Source organism: Fistularia commersonii, chromosome 3, assembly GCF_037954325.1.
Source record: "Fistularia commersonii isolate RoL2024-O1a breed Wild chromosome 3, RoL_Fcom_v1.0, whole genome shotgun sequence".
NCBI classification, from domain to species: domain Eukaryota; kingdom Metazoa; phylum Chordata; class Actinopteri; order Syngnathiformes; family Fistulariidae; genus Fistularia; species Fistularia commersonii.
This window is the reverse complement of record NC_141286.1, coordinates 2,489,246-2,513,162: the sequence shown is the minus strand read 5'-3', so window position 1 is coordinate 2,513,162 and position 23,917 is coordinate 2,489,246. Positions and strand designations below refer to the sequence as shown.

General features: G+C 36.1%; 1 protein-coding gene across 1 annotated transcript in view; it reads left to right on the top strand.

The window, feature by feature from the left end:
- fat3a (FAT atypical cadherin 3a) overlaps positions 1-23,917 on the top strand; it is a 206,365-nt gene that overhangs the window by 47,298 nt on the left and 135,150 nt on the right. Inside the window, exon 2 of the mRNA XM_086141306.1 lies at positions 13,279-13,349. The gene's annotated coding sequence lies outside the window, so the exon portion shown is untranslated. The remainder of the gene's footprint in view (positions 1-13,278; positions 13,350-23,917) is intronic.

The window sequence follows — 23,917 nt, the reverse complement described above, 5'->3', positions numbered from 1 at the left end:
TACATGATTCATGAATTACACAGGGATGGAAAAACCACCCTGGGAGACTTTGCTATAGGAAGAAAATTGGTAACCAGGCCTTTCACATAATGATCGGTGCTAAAATTAAATAATATGAAAAAGTTGGGTTGGGGAATCTGCCCGTATACATATATATATATATATATATATATATATATATATATATATACAAGGTTTGCTCTTGCTTTTAAAACTCGCAATGCATTTCTAAACCTCTGAAACACATAGAGGACTGTCTCAGGAAAATTAGAATATTGTGATAAAGTTCTTTACCTTCTGTAATGCAGTAAAAAAAAAAAAAAAACTTTTTCATGATATTCTTATATTTTGAGATAGGATTTTTGAGTTTTCTTAAGATGTAAGCCATAATCAGCAATATTAAGATAATAAAAGGCTTGCCATATTTCAGTTGATTTGTAATGAATCCAGAATCTATAACATTTTTGTTTTTGTAATTGCATTACAGAAGATAAAGAACTTTATCACAATATTCTAATTTTCTGAGACAGTCCTATATATGGAATAATGTGTGGTTCTGACTTGTTACTTTGACACTTTATAGTTTTATTTGTATTTCTTATTCTCTCTCTTTTTTTTTTTATACTGTTTAAACAATTTCCTACTATTATTTATCATTGTTATGATTTTACTTGAAATTCTGGCACAACGATTTCCTTCGGGATAAATAAATGTGTTCTTATTCTTATTTTATTATTCTTATTCTTAAAAACAAAAAGACCCAAAAAAACAGAAAAAGATTTGCTGTTGTTTGGACATGGACATTTAGTAATGATTTACTGGCCCATATCCTTCGATATAGACATATATTTAAAGATATTCAAGATGCATTCAATAGAATAGAAGCTGAAATAATCAAGAACAGCAGGAAATTAATCAAGGAAGAATAAAGATGCAATTTAGAATTAGGAAGTAACCTTAAAAAAGGAATAAGTAAATGGATATAAACATGAGAAAAAAAAATAATCGATCCACATTTGGTAGTTATGATAATAATAATAAATAATTCTCTTGGCTCAGGAAGTTTGTAGTGGAGATATTTCACTTTTAATTGCATGACTTCTATTATCAATGATCAACTGGGTGAAGAAAATATCTCACGAAAGAGAATTCTACTTTTTCCGGTACATTCTGATATAAAGCCATCAACAAATCAATTAAATAGAATAAATATGAAAAAATAAAATAAAATAAAAAAATGAATAAATAAATTAAATTAAAAAGGAATTGTTTAGAAATGTTTGAAAAAAATATCAAGTCAATAAGAAATTAGTATTGCTATAAAAAAAATAAATATATATATATATATATATATAGATAGATAGATATTGACATTAGTAGTAATAGACCAAAATACTTCTACCAAAATCCCTTGGAATCGAGAAATCATTCAATCGTCCAAAAAATTATTGCAATTTAATTATCTAACAAATAAAGGAAACATTTTTTTTTATCTTGGAAATACAGAAGGCAGTGCCTTAGAAATAAATTGGATTTAGGTATGAATCAGTATTATAAAATAAAATTTTGCAAGAAGCAACAAAAATAATCAATAATAACTTAACATAAGGAAAAAAAAGCAGTCCATTTTCCTTTGATTAATAAACATATTTCAAAAAAAGGAAAACAAAATTGTTGAATTAAATTGTCGTATGAAACTTCTTATAGCTGCTATTAAGAAATATTTTATTCATTCACCCATGCTGTTCTCCACTCCACGTGCACTCGTTTAATTTTAGCTTCCTGTGAAAATCTCTGCTTTTGTTGTCTGTTATTTATAGATGAGAGTTCTTCCCACTCTCATACCTGCTGTTTTTGGATGTGTGTGTGTGTGTGTGTGTGTGTGTGTGTGTGTGTCTATGTGATATTGAGGGTTTGCTCAGAAATTTACTATTCACACAATGTGAAGTGAAATTTCTTCTTCTTTCTGCATTATGTTACTTGCAGTGCTCACCGGCGAGTATAAATCTGTCTAAAAACAGACACAATGACCCTAAATGTGCAAAGGTTGCCAGCAAAAATCATATTTCTATATGAAAACTAACAGCTGACACACAAAATTGCAGCATCTAACAAGGGTTGTGGAAAGCATTGGGCTCCTATTTTGAAAGAAACGTTATGGTTCATCAAAAATGTGACTTAGTAATTAAAAATAGACCAAGGTGTAAATATATAATACAGTAAGAAACCTCTGGAGTGCACACTGGTTTGAGGTTTGCAAAAAACAATTATAACAAATTTATCAATGGTCAATATCGTTCTCTCACATGTACACACTGATATTACAAATACAAAAAGTACGATCAGTTTGTTTAATCTGCATTCGAAGATGAAAACCAAGAGCCTTAAACTGCTGACATTTATATTGTGTCACTTGGACTTTTTTAAGTTAATACAATTCAATATTCTCTTCGTGCCCAGGAAGTAAATTCCACGAAAATGACATGACATTGTATAACTGTATTTTTAGATATTTAAAAAAAAAATATATATATACTATTTTACATTGTTTATATTTATTTTATTTATTGCTATTGTCACTCTATTTCTACTGTTGTTTGGTTTTGGTTGTGTTTTTTTCAACTTTACCTTTATTATCCCTGATGTTGTTGTTGCATCTGTCTATTTATTCGTGAATGTCTTGCTAGCTTTTTATTCATATTCATTATTTATTTATTTATTTTTGTTTATTTTTTGACATTATAACTGTTGCGCTGCTGTGACAAAGGAATTTCCTGTATGGGGATCAATACAGTTTATCTTATCTTATCTTATCTTATATGTATATACAATGTCATAATGTTTGTTTGATATTTTTCAGTGCAATTCTTTCTTCAGAGCAACTTTTTTTCAATTGTACTGCTTTAAATGTATCAGGTAGTTTATTGTAAATGTTTTTTTTTTTTTTTTTGTCTCAATTCCGGGTCACACATGACACACACACATACATATATACACATACATATATATACAGGACTGTCTCAGAAAACTAGAATATTGTGATGAAGTTCTTTATCTTCTGTAATGCAATTAGAAAAACAAAAATGTCATACATTCTGGATTCATTACAAATCAACAGAAATATTGCAAGCCTTTTATTATCTTAATATTGCTGATCATGGCTTACATCCTAAGAAAACTCAAAAATCCTATCTCAAAATATTAGAATATCATGAAAAAGTAATTTTTGTTTTTTTCAACTTTATCACAATATTCTAAGTTTCTGAGACAGTCCTGTATACATATATATATATATATATATATACATGGCAGTCAACACTGCACAGCTAAACAGAAGCAACAGTTGCTTCTTCAACAACAACTCTTTATCTCAAAAAATTGTTGAAAAAGATATCAAACTTTGCATATCCAAAATTTGGCAAAAGAGGAATGTGCTCTGTGGCTAAATTCTGTGTTTACAAGATTTTAAAATGATTCTTTTGGCACTCCGACACATCCGTTCTACCATATTCATTATAAACAGCTTAGTTGTGATCACTGTCTTTGACATGTTATAAATAACATCTGTCATACTTGAGTAAGTATTTATTAGCACAAAAATGATAATTACCCCAAAACGCCGAATCGTCATGACATTTTCCTCACATTTTTCCGCCGTATTTGACACCATCTCACATGTTCTGACACAGAAACAAACATTAAAATCGACAAATTCCCGATAAAATGGAAACACTCCGTCCCCTCAAAGTTTATTCGTTCTTAGCGCGTGACATATTTGCTTTCTTTGGAAATTTGCGTTCCCTCCTGCGGGCTGGAATCGTGCCGGGCCGTGTTTGCGTTAGCGCTGACGGACCCCCGCCGATGGAATCGAGGAGGTTAAACGGTTAAATCGCCGGTTCAATAGGTTAATATTTTGCTTCGACAAATTTTCCTCAGGCCACTTGCAATTTTTTTCGCCGTTGTTTATGTGCGGTAAAACGAGGGGGTCGTATCAGATGGCCTGATAAATATACTTCTATTTTTTTTTTTTTTTTTTTTTTTTTTAGCCGGCGGCGCAGATGCATGTGTGTGAGAACGGTAAACGTTATGGATGTTTTGTGCGGTCGTTTTAAATATATACTGCTCAAAAAAATAAAGGGAACACTTGAACAACACAATGTAACTCCAAGTCAATCTGTGTGAAATCATAGTGTCCACTCAGGAAGCAACACAGATTCATTTTGACTTGTTTTAAGGACATTACATCAAAGTTGGATCAGCCTGGAGTTTGTTTTTACACTTTAATTTTGAGTGTGATTCCTCATCCAGACCTCCATGGGTTGATACAATTGATTTCCATTGATCATTTTTGTGTGATTTTGTTGTCAGCACATTCAACTGTGTAAAGAGCAAAGTATTTCATAAGAATATTTCATTCATTTAGATCTAGGATGTGTTTTTTTAAGTGTTCCCTTTATTTTTTTGAGCAGTGTATTTGCGGTAAAGCGACCGGGTGTCACAGACGAGCCCGAGCCAAACCTTTTGCGTTGATATGTTGTATAATGTGGTGGTTCGGCGTGATTTTCAGAGAAGAAAAGCTGTCTTTCTAACGTGAAGCGTGTTCTTGTTGTGTCAGCTCACTGTAATGTGGGTAACATGATCCACGAACATCGGAGAAGGCGGTGACACACACACACACATGCACACACACACACACATGCACACACAAGCAAACATTTGAGAGGTGAGCTGTAAAGAAACTTGAGGATTTTTTTTTTTTTTTTTTTTTTTTAAACCTGCTGTTAAGTTCTTATCCAGATGTTCCTGCTCAATTATCCTCAAAGAAAACATCTGTGTGTAAATCAGTGTGTGCTCGCGCATACGCATCGCTTTGAATATATGTTTTATTATGTGCGCGCCCCCTCCGGCGATTGCAAAGAAACAGGAGCTTTCTACTCACAAAGGCGGCTACTTCAGGTCAGGACAAGAGCGTCATGTGCTATAAATACCTTTCAGATTCTGCTCCTGAACCCCCCCCACCGCCCCGAACCGTGGTCTGAAGCCTTCAGCCTTGTTAGAATCCTGCTGAGAAAATCCCTCATTACTGCCGAGCCAGCAGTTATGGTGATGGCTCTAATTTACACCCAGGAGGATCTGCAGGCCTCAGATCTGCGCTGCATGCTTCGTGCTCGGTTCAGACGTCGGTTTCTTGCGAGAACCGAGCTCACGAGTAGTATCTTGTTCTGTCGTCTCTCAGCCTCTCCATCTATTTTGTGTCCGGTCAGTTGTCAGCCGGCCCCGAAAGCCCCGTACGTTTTCTCTTAAGATAACACGCCGCGGTCGCTAAAGCTGCCTGTTGCTGTCCTGTTCGCTCCAAGTAGCCCGGTCACCTAATTCGAGGACTAATGAAAGCATACAAGTCCTGCGCCTCGCAAGTATTGGTGCGTCAATCGCAGTATTCTTCTTCTTCTTTCGGCTTTTCCCGTTAGGTCAGTATATCCTCGGTAAATAATTTGCCGATAACTATCATGAAGCTTTTGCTTTTGTCGTTTAGTTGTGTATTTTTCACCCTTGCAGTTCCTTTACCGCACCTTTACTTGCTGTCCATTTGTGGACGTCTTGCTATCTTCTGTCTTCTAACTGTCTCTCTATTTGTATTCATACTCATATTGATTTTATTTGTTTTTATTCATTTATTTATTTGTGTTTCTCACATTATCGCTGTCGGGATCGATAAAGTTTATCTTATCTTAAGCTGATAAACTGATATGAAATCAATCCAGGTGTCGTCCAAGAATATAAGAATGTTCTGAGTTGAGCTGGTCTGGTCACATTTGCTGTTCTGCAAGGAGTCGTTGCAAACAAACGGCGTAAATTGCGAGCATAAATAAAATGCATTGGGCAAAAAAAACATTCAGGTATTGTAACTTGAATTTTTTTTATTTGTTTATTTCCTTTTTCCACTTGTTTTATTCATTCAACCGGATTATAGCGACTTTTTGACGCGCTGTGAGAATGCATGGAAGAGCCTTGTAATAAAGCTTTGAAAAGCCCTTAAATGTTCACGCCTTGAAAATAAAAAAAAAAAAAAAGCACCGGCTTAATGGTTGTTAATCTCTTGTAACTTCAGCGTAAGTTCATGGCAAATTGTGTTTGATACCATGAAGGATCTCTTTGAAGGAATAAATTGAAAATGAACTTTTTTCAAGTAACTGTCCAGAAGAAGCCAATAAGATTTATTCTGCCGGTCCATTAAGAGAAACTAATGCTACCAACGTTTTTTTTAAACCACCTGTTTACTGAAATTCCTGATCAAACACGTAATATGTCGTAAATATTCAGAGTATTATTGGAGTTATTGGAAAGCAAACAATAGTGCGATCATTTTATTAGAACTAAAATGAGAGGCTGCGCGTAAATGGCGGGTTATTCTTGTCGGGTCGCACAGATGTTGACATTTTCTTCTTTTCCTTTTGGCTTCTTCCTTCAGCGTTCGCCACGGCGAATCAACCTTTTCACCTTTAAACTACTAACTGATGCCTTCTTTTAAAAGAATAAACTTTAACGTCTGACTTTGCAGTTTAAGAACGTGATCTGTCATGTATGAAAAGAAGGAAGCAACTGATCTGAGAACATCCAATTCCATATTTGTTAACGAATTTCGGTTTCTTCAACTTTTTCCCCAATTTTATTTCCACCGAACCTGCTGCGTTTCTATTCATGTATTGCTTTTACAGTTCGGCATGTGTCCTTGTTGAGACGCATTTTGTAATAACAGTGCATTTTGTAATAAACATCCAAAATGTAATAACTTTTTCATTTCATTTTGTAATAAAGCCACATTTTGTAATAAACTGCCACATTTTGTAATAAACTGCCCCAATGCATTTTGTAATAAATTTTGCCGCATTATGTAATGAGTTGTTACATTTTGAGAAGATTATTACTAAATGCACTTGCAACTTTTTTATTCTCAAGGAAATGTAATAATGTGGAATTTATAGAATATTCTCTGTTAATGCAGCCTTTGAATAGTGTACTGATAGTAATTGCTAAGTAGTGCTACTAGGCTAATACAGTGATAATAATAATAGGCCTAGTTTTACAAATACTTTGAAGTAAAATGAAATACAATTAAAAAACAAATAAACTATGCTTTAGAATTGTTATTACATAATGCACCATGTTATTACATTTCCTAGAGAATAAAAAAAAGTTGCAAGTGCATTTTGTAATAATCTTCTCAATATGTAATAACTTATTACATAATGCGGCAAAATTTATTACAAAATGCGTCGGGGCAGTTTATTACAAAATGCGGCAGTTTATTACAAAATGAAATGAAAAAGTTATTACATTTTGGACGTTTATTACAAAATGCACCATTATTACAAAATGGGTTTAAATCCTTATAACTTAAACCCATTTCGCAGTGAATATATGCCTTTTTTTTTTTTTTTTTTAGTCATTCTCCGACTCCGGTTTGAAAAGCGATCCTGCAACTGTTGTTCTAAGAATGCTAATCGGAGCGGCGCCGTCACTATATTCCCGTTTCCACGGTCGCAGCGCATCGTTTGTGTATTTTAGCCGGTCCGGTCTATGATGTCATCCACAAAGATACATGTGAGTGAGTGGGTGTTTTCTTGTTTGGGTATTTATGCACGTATCCTCTGAAACAGCAGACTTCCAGGATGCATTATTCATGCCGTTAGATTATACAAAGATGCAAATTGAGTCATGGAGCGGTGGATCCACGAAGGCACGCTGCTCCGAACCAACGTAGCGCTGGATGGATGGAAATCATGACCCGGTTTTATCCGCGTAGATGGATTAACACGTTCAATGAAAGCAGATGATGATGGAAGAGATGCTGGAATATAAATCAGACTCGCCGAAGACAATGAACTCGGCAGCGACTATTGGATGTTCACGTCAGGTATCAAAGTTAAGCGCTCGTGACAGTTTATTCAAACCTTGTCAGATGATCATAAATTCCGTGTCTGGATAAAAAAAATAAAAGGTTTGGATTATAAAAGGAGTGTCCACGCGGAGTATAAATGGATATATGGAAGGAGCCGCTGTATTTACATGTCTCAAGATTTAATTTGACGTCATTGTGTTTAATTTGATGTGATTGAGAACCTCGTATGGAAGAATAATCTGTTTATGCAATTGAAGGTTGCACACAGTTATCATCAGACCTTTGCACTAGACTGTACACACACACACACACACACACACACACACACACACAAACTCTGCTGCTACTCTTTCATCCCATCAAATATCAGTCTGTATCTGCGTGAACTTTATATAACATATTTTAATGTTTACTGTTTAATATAGCAATGCACTTTACTGCTAATTTGCACTTGATTTTTATTATTATTATATAGTTAATGTCGTGGGATGGTGAGAATCCTCTGTATGTCCAGTGCATGCGGAGAAGTTGACAAACAAACTGACTTTTGTTTTTAAAACATCAGACAAATAGTGCAAATATGGCATTTAGAAAAGGGGATGAATATTTAAAATAAGTGTCGGGAAAGACCCTCCACACACACACACACACACACACACACACACACACACTTAGTCAATGCACGATCGTCCTTTCCCACTGAAACTACCTGCTGTCACATTGAAACAAACACTTCATCTCACACTTTCTTACATTTTTAGAGTTTTTAGTCTCAGACTAATTTTTACAAAGAATATGAATCATACAGGATCACTATTTACAAGATCTACATGATTATTTTTCCCACCATGCAATGTTTTCACCGGTTATTTACAGCGGAGCCTCTGCTCTTTCAGTCCATCTTTTTTTGTTTTTTTTTTCCGGACTCGGTCGCGATACGTCGAAGAGTTGACATCGTCCAAACCGGGCTCTTCTGCCTTCACATCCGCCTTCCACTCCTCTTTCTGGACGCTCCGTATGGATCAGGACGTCCACAACACCAACACGTACTGTCCATGCCGCCATTACCACTCTGGTGATTGTTTGCCTACCAGATATCCTGTTTGCGGTTTTGTTGGAGGTCGTCTACTGGTTGTTTGCGTTGCGTCACCGTATCAAACGTGTTAGGTATTGTCGTACGCCAGTGGTTCTTAACCTGGGTTCGATCGAACCCCTGGGGTTCGGCGGGTCAGTCTCAGGGGTTCGGCGGAGGTCAAGACACACATTGGTGATGACATCACTGGCCGCAGGTGATCACGCTACATCGCTCGGCCTATCCGTGTTGCAGGGATTTTGGCGCGCTCAGTTGTAGTAACTTGTGACTGTCGTGATGGTACGTCATGTGATTTCTTTCTTAATATTTTAATCCCTTCATACTAATTATGTCGGGCAAAAAAAGAAAGCGGTCGGAAGAACACGTACAATACGGATTCACATGTATGACGGAACGCGATTGGAATCGATGTCCTGACTGCGTGATTTGCAAAGACAAGATGAGCAATTCTAGTCCGGCACCGGCAAAACTAAGGGAAGGCTTCCTTCAGCTGCGTGGAGATGGGAGCTACAAGAACATAGCGCTTGCTGGATTCAAGGTGAAGGGAGCCAGATTCCATGAAAAGGCTCCTCTGCCTGTTCTTTGTACCCGTCAACGAAACGATCCTCCATCCAATAAAGAAGGGTTCGGTGAATGCGCATGTAAAACAGGTGGGGTTCAGTACCTCCAACAAGGTTAAGAACCACTGTCGTACGCCCAAGCCTTGGAAAAGATGGATCCCAAACATCTCAGATTAATGACTGTGATGATGCCCGCAACTTCGGCATAACTCCTAAATTTTCCTTTCTTTTTTTGTAGTCCGCGACCGTGAAAATCTTTTGGAGAAAGCCCAGCGTTTGTCAGTTGGTGTGTTCTCAGAAGCTTATGACATCCCACTCTGCCTATTTTTATGGAATAATTTATATGAGTTCAGTTGGAATACAATGCTCCAAAAATTGCTGGAGCCGCCCCAAAAATTGCAGCTGGAGCTCCTAATGGCATGACTAATGATGACGGGTGTTTTGTTTTGTTTTTTTCCTTCGATGTAACACGTTCGTTTCCACGATCTCAATCTCAGTGATTTGTATCTAAACCCAGTGCTTCTCTCATTTTAACCTCTAAGAATTTGAAAGGCGGTAAAGGGCTCTGCAGTTCAGGGTCTTTTTTTATTCTAAAATTAGACGAATTTTGCTTTAAATATTTTTGGTAATATTTTGCCTGTTTTCCCGTCAATTGTCATGTATAACTTTTTGTAAAAATTCACAGAAACTACTTCCTTAGAACACATTCCTACTGCCAAACAGACCATTTGAATATCCTGGATCTCATGAATGCAAAAAAAAAACGAGCGAATTACTAGCGCAACGCCTCGAGATTCCCTTTTTGGATCGAGTTTTTGTGCGAAAGAGCAAAAGTCAACTGTGATATCCCTTTCAACTAAAAATGCGGTCAAGAACGGGTTTGAACTGCAACCACACTGGCAGTAAGAATAATTTTAAATGGGTAGTCTGTCAGTAAGAATAAACATAGGGAACCCTCTTCTAATGTTCTTATTGTTGTCAAAGCAAAAGATGCTAAAATGCACAAAAATTTGGCTGCATTTTTCCGTCTTGGGCTTTCGTTTATTTGAGATATCACCAGACCATAAACACGTTCTAGTCGGCAACATACATGTGAAATTATTCAAAAATGTTTGGCACAATCCTGCTTCCTGTCTCCAGCGTCAGAGTTTTAGATGAAGAGTAGCGGGCAGCTTGTCCTCGCCGCCTTAGCTTCTTTTATATCCAGCAGAATGGATGAATTATTAACCAGCGACTTGTTTATTGTCCTCAGGGGGGAAAAATATGAATAAAAAATAGACTATGAACTTATTATCGAGGGAGACCGTGCAGCTAATTCCTACAAGTTTATTGATATGCGGTTAGAAAAGTTCCCATGCAGAGATTTGTGTTGCTGCTGACTAATATCTGAGATGAACTGCATGTATCTTTTTTTTTTTTTTTAATCTTGGTTTTATTAAAGCTAAAGTCAATAAACTTTACTTCCATGACTCGGGGTGACTTCCAAACTTACTAAACTACAGTATAACATAAACACGCAGTGAAACTAGCAGACATCCCTGGATATAACCTGGTTTTTGGACAAATCCAAATGGACGCGATATATTTTGAGATCCCTAACTATTAATGACTTATGCAGAGATTAGAAAACAAATGTAATGAAAAATGTAATTCTGATGCAGAAAAACAGAAGACCGTAATCTACGGGACTGTCTCAGAAAAATAGAATATTTTGATGAAGTTCTTTATCTTCTGTAATGCAATTAAAAAAACAAAAATGTCATACATTCTGGATTTGTTACAAATCAACTGAAATATGGCAAACCTTTTATTGTTTTAATATTGCTGATTATGGCTTATGTCTTAAGAAAACTCAAAAATCCTATCTCAAATTATTAGAATATCACAAAAAAGTAATTTTTGTTTTTTTAAACAAAATTTGTTGGGTTGGGGAATCTGCCCGTATACATATATATATATATATATATATATATATACAAGGTTTGCTCTTGCTTTTAAAACTCGCAATGCATTTTTAAACCCTTTGAAACACATACAGGACTGTCTCAGAAAAATTAGAATATTGTGATAAAGTTCTTTACCTTCTGTAATGCAATAAAAAAAAAACTTTTTCATGATATTCTAATATTTTGAGATATGATTTTTGAGTTTTCTTAAGACGTAAGCCATAATCAGCAATATTAAAACAATAAAAGGCTCGCAATATTTCAGCTGATTTGTAATGAATCCAGAATGTATGACATTTTTTGTTTTTGTAATTGCATTACAGATGATAAAGGACTTTATCACAATATTCTAATTTTCTGATACAGTCCTGGACATGTTGATGTAATGTTCATAAGAATTTCATAAGAATATTTCATTCATTTAGATCTAGGATGTGTTTTTTTAAGTGTTCCATTTATTTTTTTGAGCAGTGTATTTTGAATCAGACAAGGAGAAGCTTGATTGTTGCTAAGATTGGAATTGGTTGGTTTATTCAGGAAAAAAAAACAAAAACAAAATAGTTGATACACACACACACACGTAGGGTGTGTATATGTATATATGCACTACACACACATATTTTTCTGAATTCTCGGTTCAAATGACGCATCTTTCAAAAAACCTCAAACTGCTGCAAGTTGCAAGTTTCATTTTTTTCAGTCCGTGCTAATATAAGAAACTACAAACAAATCAAACTTGAGCTAAGATGGTGACTATGGCGTGTTTGCTTTTACAACGTGGTATATTTTATCCTGTCAGCAGAAGATCTCGATTCTATAATTGCGTTGTTAAAACCTGTCATGACTCAAGGTTGCGTCTAAAGCTTTGTTTACAGTCTTTTAACAATGGTTTTCCCCTTTCTGACAGGGTTTGGGTCACGTCAATGATCCAAGAGTGTGTTATTGTGCCCGGTATAATTTTCTGTTTACTTACATTAACCTAAGTATGGGGTTTGGGTTTGGGTTCTCAATTTTGGGATTATTGGGCCCTCGGAAAAGTTCTGCTGCTTGTGTCTCAGTTTGTTACAAAATGTTGAACCTGTCATCCTCAGCTTTAGTAGAATATTGAACTTAGAATTCCTCATTTGATTTTATAAACCTCTATAAATTACACGCACCTTGAAGAAGGGCTATTCAGAAACTGGTAGCTCTGACCGCTTCTGGAAGTATGTGATTTATTGCAATCAAGTGCAAAAAAATAAATAAATAATAATAATAATAATAATAAACACACATACATATAAATATGTTATATATATATATATATATATATATATATATATATATATATATATATATATATATATATATAATATATATTTCATTTTCAAACTCAAACTTTCAAACTCAACTTTTTTCTTTTTTTTTTTCTTTTTTTTTTTTTTTTCCAGAAAAAACTGAATGAGATCCATCAATGTTGGAACGGTGGCTTTTTACATTCATTACACGGACATTTTATTTTACTGTTGAGAAACAAAGTGACTTTTTGAGTACGTTCGGATGTCCGTGCTGCCCCAGTGAAACATAAAAACACAGTTAATCTGAGGAATAACAAAAAAATATATATATATATATTACAACTTAATCTTACTGTCATCAATCTTCTTTTTTTTTTTTTTTTTTTTTTGTTGAAAAGGAGTGTAGAATGCATTACAAACAGAATCAGTAAGCCAAAACTGGATTTGGAATTGGATTGAACGGTTTCAAATGATGCTCAACTGTAATTATTCTCCTTGGCAGCGATATCTGACCACAAAGATGGAAGTGGGCCAGTCCTGGTCAGAAGGACGACATATCAGAGGGCTGGAGCAGTGAGTCCAACCTCTTTTCTGCCGGCTTCTAACCTATATTTTGCATCGACACTTGAAAGGGCATGCTTTATCAGTGGCTGAGAACATTCTCATAACACTTGCAATAAGACCATCTGCTCATGTAAAGCTAGATTTACTGTCTTTCCCACAGTAAATCCCTAAAAAAAAAACATTTTTTTCTTGAACGCCAGACGGTGTGGGATCCATTTGAATGTTTTGCTACAGCTTGTGATTGGTTGCGTGATGAAATCCTCCAGGAAAATTCCACTATTTTGAGTTCATCTTGGGTGGTATGTTCATTTATCATCCGGCCATTTATTTATTCCATGATAAGTTTCAACTCTCCAGACTTTTTTTTTTTTTTTTTAGCTTGTTAGGATTTCTGCATTGGTTTTCTGTAAGTTCTTGGAATGCATGCATTGTGAATTTATTGAAATATTTAATATTCTCCTTCAATCAAAGATGTCATAGTAGCCCTGCAGAGGCGTGTTTGGATCATTATTTAATCAGATTCCTGACATTTTTGAATATCAACCTGACAAATTCACCGCTAGTTAGCTTGGAGCTAAACTTTATGACCTGCTTCTCAGTTTCTGTGCAAGTTTTTTCAGACGTTTTCTTTCAAACATTTAGTTGCATGCATATGTCATTTTTGATTTCTCTGCAGTTATTCATTGATTAAAAAAAAAAATGCAACAAAAAGGCAAAAAAAAAAAAAAAAATTACATGCCGGTTTAATTTATTTAATTTATTCCATGTTTAGTTTCAACTCTCCAGACTTTTTTAACTTGTTGGGATTTTTGCATCGGTTTCCTGTAAGTTCTTGGAATGCATGCATTTTTGGAGGTCAATTATCATCATGTGAATTAACTTAAATATTTAATATTCTCATTCAATCAAAGAAATAATAGCAGCCCTGCAGAGGCGTGTTTGGATCATTATTTAATCAGTTTCCTTACATTTTTGAACGTCAACCTGACAAATTCACCGCTAATTAGCTTTGAGCTAAACTCTGACCTGCTTTTCATTTTCTGTTTAAGTTTTTTCAGATGTTTTTTTTCAAACATTTAGTTGCATGCATATGTCATTTTTGATTTCTCTGCAGATTAAAAAAAAATGCAACAAAAAGGCAAAAAAAAAAAAAAAAAAATTACATGCCGGTTTAATTTATTTAATTTATTCCATGTTTAGTTTCAACTCTCCAGACTTTTTTTTTTTTTTTTTTTACTTGTTGGGATTTCTGCATCGGTTTTCTGTAAGTTCTTGGAATGCATGCATTGTGAATTAATTAAAATATTTAATATTCTCCTTCAATCAAAGATGTCATAGTAGCCCCGCAGAGGCGTGTTTGGATCATTATTTAATCAGTTTCCTGACATTTTTGAACGTCAACCTGACAAATTCACCGCTAGTTAGCTTGGAGCTAAACTTTATGACCTGCTATTCAGTTTCTGTGCAAGTATGAAAATGTTAGCTTTACACAGGAGGCGGAAACACATGCTTCTAAAAAGCTATTTGACACCTGTTTGGCTCTTACCCAATTACAGATATGGACACAGTCAGACCAACACACACACACACACTCATACACACACACTTCTGAAGGGCTTTCCCAGCTGATTCCAAACTGGAGGGTGTTAATGGTGCCAGTCTGCCGCCGGAGATACCGGCAGATGAATCGACTCCAGGTCGGCCTTGATATTAACCTGCAAAATATTAGATCACATTGTGGACCAGTAGGAGAGCAGTTAATGCAGGTTTAATGAGCTGTTCTGTTTAATAGCTTTTTAATCGAACCTGCTATCACCGACAAATTAAAAGTCCCAGTTTGGTTATCTATCTTTATTTTCTTATTTGAATTTTTACTTCCCCCCTCTTTCCTTTGGAACTGGTGATATTGATGTTATGCATAACCTTAAAAACAAATCATAATAATCAGAAACTATGTTTTTAAATGTCTCCCTGCTTGTGGAAACAGACACATAAAGCAGATAGTTTGTTTTTGAGGAGAATCAGTTTTAAACCATAACTATCAAAACAAAGTTTTTGGTACTTTATTTCAATTTTTGTGTTCTGTCTAACAGATTTTACCATGGAAGATTTCTTACACACTTTTTGGAACAAAGTTTGAAATCAATTTTGTTTTATTTTAATTTTTTTCTTTTTGTTTGTTTTTGTTTTTTTTTTTCTCCAACCTTATTGTGTAAACCAGTGGTCGTCAACCTGCGACTCTTGGATCCCTCAGATGCAGCACTCTGCTGCTTTTGAAAATATTAACAAGTAGTTAATTAAAATGTATTTTATTTTAGTTAGTTAAAATGCAATTTTACATCTTGTAACAACTAAATAAAACGTGCTAAAATATTTCTGTCACTCTTTCTCTACGCGCCAGTAAAAGGATGACAGGACAGAGAGAGAGGACGGCGTTTTTGTTTCGCTGCTGGTGGATAATTTAATTTTTTTTTTTTTTTTTTTCGATTAATGCAAGAAGCACTCAAATAGACATTGAGTATTTTTATTCAAAAGTAACCTTCAACCCAACGTCTTTTTTTCAGATGTTTTTTTTTTCAAACATTTAGTAGCATGCAAATGTCATTTTTGATTTCTCTGCAGTTATTCATTGATTTAACAAAAAAAAAAAATGCAACAAAAAGGAAAAAAAAAAAATATATATATATACATGCCGGGTTTAATTTTTATTTTTTAAAAGGGTTGCATGGCTTCTGGTTGTTTCTTTACTGTAGGGAAACCGGTCTTGAGCGGTAAAGGTTACCGACCCCTGGTACAAACTGAGCGCGCTCCAAGGCATGAACTTGATTCCAGACACAGAAGTTTTACCGTTTAAAGAACGGAGGCATTGTCACTTTACAGACTTCCGAGATTTTTTTTTTTTTTTTTTCGTTTTTTTTTGTTTCTTTTCTCTGGCGTTGAACTCTTTACCTTCGTTGCCTCGTCTTCCTCCTCAGGTTTCATTTCTCCTTAGTGCCCTTCTTCTTTTCCTCTTTCCCTGCCGCCCCAGACCTCTGGGGACGCCAGGAGGGACACTGCGGGGATAACTTTACATGGCCAGCCTAAAACCAGAATATAACCCACAGCTGTAACACACACACACACACACACACACACACACACAGAGTCCTTAAATGGATCAGGGCTTTCAGAGCAGAACAAATGGGCCCAGTAGAAACAGAAGCAGAGGCAAGGGGTGGTCTGGACCGAGCTGGGGCTCTCACGCTTATAGTATATAAAGCGGACACACACACACACACACACACACATGCAGACACACACACACACACACACACACACGGAGAGAGAGAGAGAGAGGGAGAAAGAAGGTTGATTGGATTTAGTTTCCTCCCATGCAGGGTGGAGCAGCAAAACACACAACAGATTTAGTGCTGTGTTGGAGGGTGTGTGTGTGTGTGTGTGTGTGTTGGAGCACACACACACACGCATGCAGACACACTGAGGCCTCCTCATGCGTTCCCTTTGCCTTTCTTCGGAGTCACTGAAGTAAATGGGGTGTCGGACTCGGTCTTATGCAATTATTTGTGCCTCTCTGCAATGCGCCCACACTGAAAGTGTGTGTGTGTGTGTGTGTGTGTGTGTGCAAGATAACGGTAACGGCCTCACATCATGGCAGTTCCCCGCACATATCTGTTGAAGAAGGAACACTTTCCGCAACGAGGAAAACACAGAGGAGCTTCCTGTGTACACGCCTGCCGATATTATGGAGAGGAACATGAGCAGCATCCATATGGATGAGGCAGATCCTCCGCTGATATGCAACATTGCAGAGCCAGTTTCAAAGTCCTTCTTTGGGAGGATTCAAGGTCGAAGATGTGTTTTTACACATTTTGTTTGTCTGCATTTTTATATCAGGTAGTTAAAAACTGTGTGAAAGAGGGGGAGACACTCATCTTGCTGAAGTAGGGAGGATATAGTAGCTGCTGACCTTGCTGCTTAAGTATCTTCACACGGAGCAGAGCCTCGGAGAGATGCATGTGGCTGCTCATTTGGGTCCATTATCTATGTGTGTGTGTGTGTGTGTATGTGTGTGTGTGGGTTTGTGATAAAAAGAGAAATGAGATGATCATATCTTTAATGGTCTCCACCTCAGGTGAAGCCACACAGTTCCTCTGTGGCCAAACAGGTTTTATTAGTTTTCCCCCGGCTTGTTTTTTTCCTGTAACGTATTTTCCATCTCCTTGTATAAACTATGATTAACATAATGAATATAGAAAATTTTATAAAACGACCGACCGGTTCATTGATCAGAGGGGTATTTTTATTTTTGTTTTGATTAATAAATGAATTTTTTTTCATTTTTTTTCACTTTTTTTCAATAAAAGTTTTGCATTTTTTCAGTGATGCCATGTAATTAATATATATATAAATGATTAATTTCATCAAAGCAAATATATTAATATTAACAATATTAATATTAATACAATCAATTAATATTAATATCAATAATTCATATATATATATATATCTTTGCACCTGTGCTTTGTGAGTTGCACTCTGAGCTGCACTCAAACATCTTATTGCACTGCCACTATTGCATAGTTCATATTGGTATTTGTTATCATATTTATAATAATATTTATATCCTGCACTGCGGACAGCAAAGTAGAAATTTCGGAGTGCAGGGAAACACATTTCTCCACTTTACGTACAATAAATGCTTTGGATGCTCTTGAATCTTAAATATACTTAAATATACAAACGTTTCGCGAACGTTGGGTTAAAACACATTTTTTCAGCAAATATTTGCATCTCCATGAAAAAAAAAAAAAAAACATTGATTAATAATAGTATATCACATTTTGTTCACACCCCTTGGGTTCTGTCCAATTCCAGTTATGTAAAAACTGTCGTTAATTGGTTGACTGATTAATGAGTCTGTCTCCAGTGAGCTCGGTGTCTGATTTGTAGTGAGTTTTTCTTGCATGATTGAATAATTTTCTCCTTTCTCAACATTAATATTCAGAAGGGTTACATTTTCCCTACCATCCTGACATGGCGCTATGATTAATTTCATCAATGCAAATATACGATATGAGCTATCCATTATCGTCATCCGCTGTGTTAAATCAGACGGATCAAACCGCGAATCTTCCTGTGATTAATATCAGTTCAAAAAAGACGAGCCTTTCTTGAGGAAGGTGACAGATGTTTGCAATATTTAGCTAATAATACTTTTCGTGAACCTCGCCGTGTGTTACATGGTGAGGCTTTTTCCACCCACATCCACATCCACCCACACATCCTCCCGGTGACTTCACTTTCAAAACAAAATGTGCAGATAATCCAAGCAGAAATTAGATTTACCGCTGAAGCAAATTAGTTGAATATAAATGAGGTTGCCTGTCATATTGAGATAATCTAGTCTCTTATCTTTTCTTTTAAAGAGAAAAAAAAGCAATCATTTGGTTTCTTCCAATGATTTACAAAGTAACACAGTTTCCCCTGTTGTAATTGTACACAGAATAATAATTATTGTATACATCAATAAAGTGAAATAAGTTACTATAATTGTAATCAGCCCGCTGGAAATACTCACATAATACAGTACTTATAGTACATATGATTTTTGTTTTTTTTTTCAAAAAAATTTCAGCAATTTTCAGTGATATTGCGAAATATATATAAATATGATTAATTTATGATTAATATATGATTAATTTCATCAATGCAAATATATTAATATCAACACTATTAATATCAATAAGATTTTTTTTTTCAGTGATGGGATGCCATGTAATTAATATATATATACTCATCTTTGCACCTGCACTTTGCAAAGTTCATATTTGTATATTTTGAAAAATGTATAATTATATTTACGCTCTATCAGCACATATCCTGCACTGCGGACAGCAAAGTAGAAATTTCACTATGTATATACATATTCATATAATCATGTAAACAGTTTGTGTCTGCGTTGGGTGTATTTAAAATTTTTTGACATATTAAAAAATATATAACTCAAAGAAGAGTAAAATATTTTTTGGGATAGTTGGGTTAAAACACACTTTTCAGCAGCATCTCCATGCCTCTGGAAAAAAAAAACACTGATTAATAATTATAAATCACATTTTGTTCACACCCTTTGGGTTCTGTCCAATTCCAATGATGTAAAATCCGCCATTATTTGGTTCATATTCATAGTACTCATATAATACTTATAGTACTTTTGATTACAGTAGTAGCTAAATGTTATTTATTAAACTTGTCACACTTGGGTTACATGTTGTATGTTGTCCTGTCTTATCTATACGTAGTTGTCTGTCTACACACCGGAATAGCGAGAAACGTCATTTCAATTCCTTTCCACGTCCAGCGCATGTGAAAGGAATTGACAATAAATTGACAATAAAACTTACTCAGACTATTCAGCTTTTGTTTTCTCCGTAGAGTTTATCATTTGCCAGCCGTGTTCACGGATCTCGGTAGATGAGGGACTCAGATGGGAAGTGTGTCAGTCGCTCACGGGGTCGGTTTCACGTACGAGGATATGAAATAGTTCAGGGCTGCTCGGTTTGTTGAAGGACCTTTGAGCGACTCTGAGCGGCTGAGTGGTTTTTCAGGAATGTCACTTAACACAAGCACTTTACGTTGGACTTTTATAAATCATATATATCAGTTGGATTCAGCGAAAGCAATTTATCTGAAAGACGAATGATTTGTATCGGCTGAAATCTGTTTGTAGGACCGACTGTTAAAACCCAAAGCCAGGATTAAGTGCTTGCCTATAAACAATATATGGATTTGATTTATCCGGCGCTTTTGTACTCTTTTGTAATCTTTTAAAATGACTTACTTGACTTGGCGAGTGGATTTCCGTCTTATTTTGATGTCAGCTTTACACGTACCGTTCTTGGCCTTCAAGTATTCCCCAAATCTTGGCTTAATTCCTCACAATTTGGCTCATCAAAGTTACTGTTTTTGACCTGCTACGCTTCCTTTTGTTTACGGCGCCATGAAATGCTTCCTATATCATGAGATCACATAATATTTCTTTGCATGTTTTGGATATTAATGCAAAATTTAATCAAATAAACTGGTGCAGGACATGTATGCTCGCTGTGAGACAGTGGTGCGGTGTGCTGTAAGGGTAACAGAGACGTTCATGGTGGAGGTGAAAAAAATAAAATAAAAACATTTTAATCAAATATTTTTAAAATGCCTTTAATATTTTTCTTTTTTTTTCAATTTTTTTTTCTATTTTTTTCTTTCTATTTTTTAGCAATTTTTTAGCAATGCATGTTAATGTTTGAGTTCCATACGTTGGGGTGAAGAATGAACCGTTTTGAACCTAACCTGTCGTTTTACATTATTATTAAATTATTTTGGCTGTCGGGTCACATTTCTGATTTAATTTTTTATTATTTCATTTTTATGCGCGGGTCAACTGATTATCATGTAAATTGAACAAAATGAAAATTTAAATATGTTAAATATTTAAATATTATTTAAATATCTCGAATATTTGAATGTTATTTAAATATTTATTTGTTTAAATATTTAAAATTATTAATGATCATATTAATGCACCGGTAATTTTGTATGTAATCATCCATACAAAATTAAATAATAGGAGTTTCTAATAAATGCAAAACACACAAACAAAAGTCCATGTCCATGTCGTGAAAAGCCATATTGTTTTGGGGTTTAACTCCTTTTTTGTTGCTCGCTGAAAAAAATAGGACATAATCTAATGTCGGTAGCGATAATCTAAAATGATATTTGAAATAAATACCGACGCTAATTCAAGTTTCTCGACACATTCTGGATTTTTTTTTTTTCCCAGGTATTTTTTTGGCGCTTTACCAATAAAGCTATTTCATGGTTCCACCCATATTTAAAGTGGTGTGTTAGGTAATAAGAGAAGAACCCATTAGTTCTCGCTCCTCCATCCTGTCGCTCTGCTGAGCTGCAGGGCAGGTAAGTGATTTAGCAGAAGCTTTTTTTTTTCTCTCTCTGCTCTACATCTCCTCCTCTCCCAAAGCATTTGTTCACTAATCCTCATCTCTCTCTCTTTTTTTCTCTTTCTGTCTCCTCTCTCTCTTCTCTTTTCCCCTCCTCTCTTCTTTCACGATGCCGTTCTAGCTTAAACAGAGGGTTCTCATGTTCCACAGCTGCTGAATGGGGGAGGAGGAACATTGTGTGAAACACTGCTTTATTCTCTGCTGCCATTTTGTCCTTGTCGTAGTGCTGTTTGATTAACACCGGTGGTGTGTGTGTGTGTGTGTGTGTGTGTTTTTCTATCAGAGATTGTAATTTCCTCCATAAAGCCGTTATTTGGTTTGATTAATATGATGATTCTTCACTGTTTTCGATTATTTTTTACTGCAAAATGTTGACAAGGTGTGGATTTCTTTGAATGTTTCTTTAATATTTCAAAACAGCCAAACAAGTTCATTTATAATAACCTGCGTTAATTATAAAGCAGTTAGATCAGTGTTTCTTAACGCTGAACCCCAACAGTTTCCTCCGTGCATTTACCCGACCCGTCTTTACCGGATCCAGGATGTGTTTGTTGACGGGTGCAAAGCCGAGAACAGCCTTTTCGTCCGATCTGGCTGCTGCGCCTTGATTTCGGCAAGCGTTGTGTTTTTATGTTCTCCGTTTCCACGCAGCTCGAGGACGTCTTCCCTTAGTTTTGCCGATCCTAGACTAGAGCTTGGCATTGCACACCAAAAATCCCTGCAGCACAGATAGGCCCTGCTATGCATCTTCTTCTTCTTCTTCTTCTTCTTCTTCTTCTTCTTCTTCTTCTTCTTCTTTCGGCTCTTCCCTTCAGGGGTCGCCACAGCGAGTCAACTTTCTCCATCTAACACTACTCTCTGTATCCTCCTCTCTCACACCTTCATAGCTTCTCTCAAGACGTCCATAAATCTTCTCTTTGGTCTTCCTCGAGACCTCATGCCTGCCAGCTTCACCTTCAGCAACCTTCTACCCAGATCTTCACCATGGTTTGGACATGAACACTCCTTTGTTCTCGGTCATACATGTCCTGCACCCCTGTGACAGATCCTTCTTCTTCTTTCGGCTTTTCCCGTCAGGTGTCGCCACAGCGAGTCACCTTTCTCCATCTAACCCTATTCTCTGTATCCTCCTCTCTCACACCAACTACCTTCATATCTTCTCTCACTACGTCCATAAATCTTCTCTTTGGTCTTCCTCCAGACCTCTTGCCTGGCAGCTCCAATTCCAGCATCCGTCTACCAATACATTCTCTATCCCTCCTCTGTCCATGACCCAACCATCTCAGTCTGGCTTCTCTGACCTTCTCTCCAAAACATCTAACATGTGTTGTTCCTCTGATAGACTCATTCCTGATCCTCTCCATCCTGGTCACTCCCAAAGAGAACCTCGGCATCTTCATCTCTGCAACCTCTAGTTCTGCCTGCTGTCTTTTGGTCATTGGAACAGTTTCTAGTCCAAACATCATCTCTGGTCTCACCACTGTCTTGTACACCTTTCCTTTTATTCTGGCTGATGTTCTTCTATCTCTTGGTACCCCTGATGCTTTTCTCCAGCCATTCCAACCTGCTTGGACCCGTCTCTTCACCTCTTTTTCCGCACTCTCCGTTGCTCTGGACTGTTGACCCCAAGTACCTGAAATCCTCCAGCTTCTTGATCTCCACTCCCTGTAGCCTCACCGTTCCACCCGAGTTCCTCTCATTCACACACATATATTCTGTCTTGCTGTGACTAACTTTCATTGCTCTCCTTTCCAGAGCATACCTCCACCTCTCTAGATTTTCCTCTACCTGTTTTCTGCTCTCACTACAGATCACAATGTCATCTGCAAACATCATGGTCCATGGGGATTCCTGTCTAACCTCATCTGTCAGCCTGTCCATCACCACTGCGAATAAGAAGGGGCTCAGAGCTGATCCCTGATGGAGTCCCACCTCCACCATGAACTTCTCTGTTACGCTTACAGCACACCGTACCAGTATCTCACAGCGAGCATACATGTCCTGCACCAGTTTAACATACTTCTCTATACAGCAGGGGTGGGCAACATTTTGTCTGGCATCCCACATTTCCTATTTCACTTTTATGCGCAGGCCAACAGGGTTTCATGTAAATTGAACACAATGAAAATTGCAATTTAAATATTTATTTTTTTTGGCATTTTATTTCAACTTAAAACCAAATAATGATCATATAATTGTACCCAGATTATTTTGTATGTAATCAACCATACAAAATGAATCCCTGCAAAATCAAACAAAAAGAAAAAATAAGGAAAATAATATAAAAAATAAATTCAATATTGATTGAGAATCCTTAAAATTAAAATAATTTTAAAGAAAATGGTTTGGCGGGCCGGAAAAAAACCTACAAAAAAACACAAAAAAATAAATAAATAAAATAAATGTCTTCACTATTTCACGGAGTTATTATACATCCTCCCTGACACCGTCCCCACTCAATTTTAGTCGTCGTTTTCCTGTGGCTCATCATCCTGTTAATATAGATCCCTTTCCCAGAAGCAGCCTGCTGATCCAGCCTGTGTGGTCGACCATTCGAACTCAGTGCTTTTC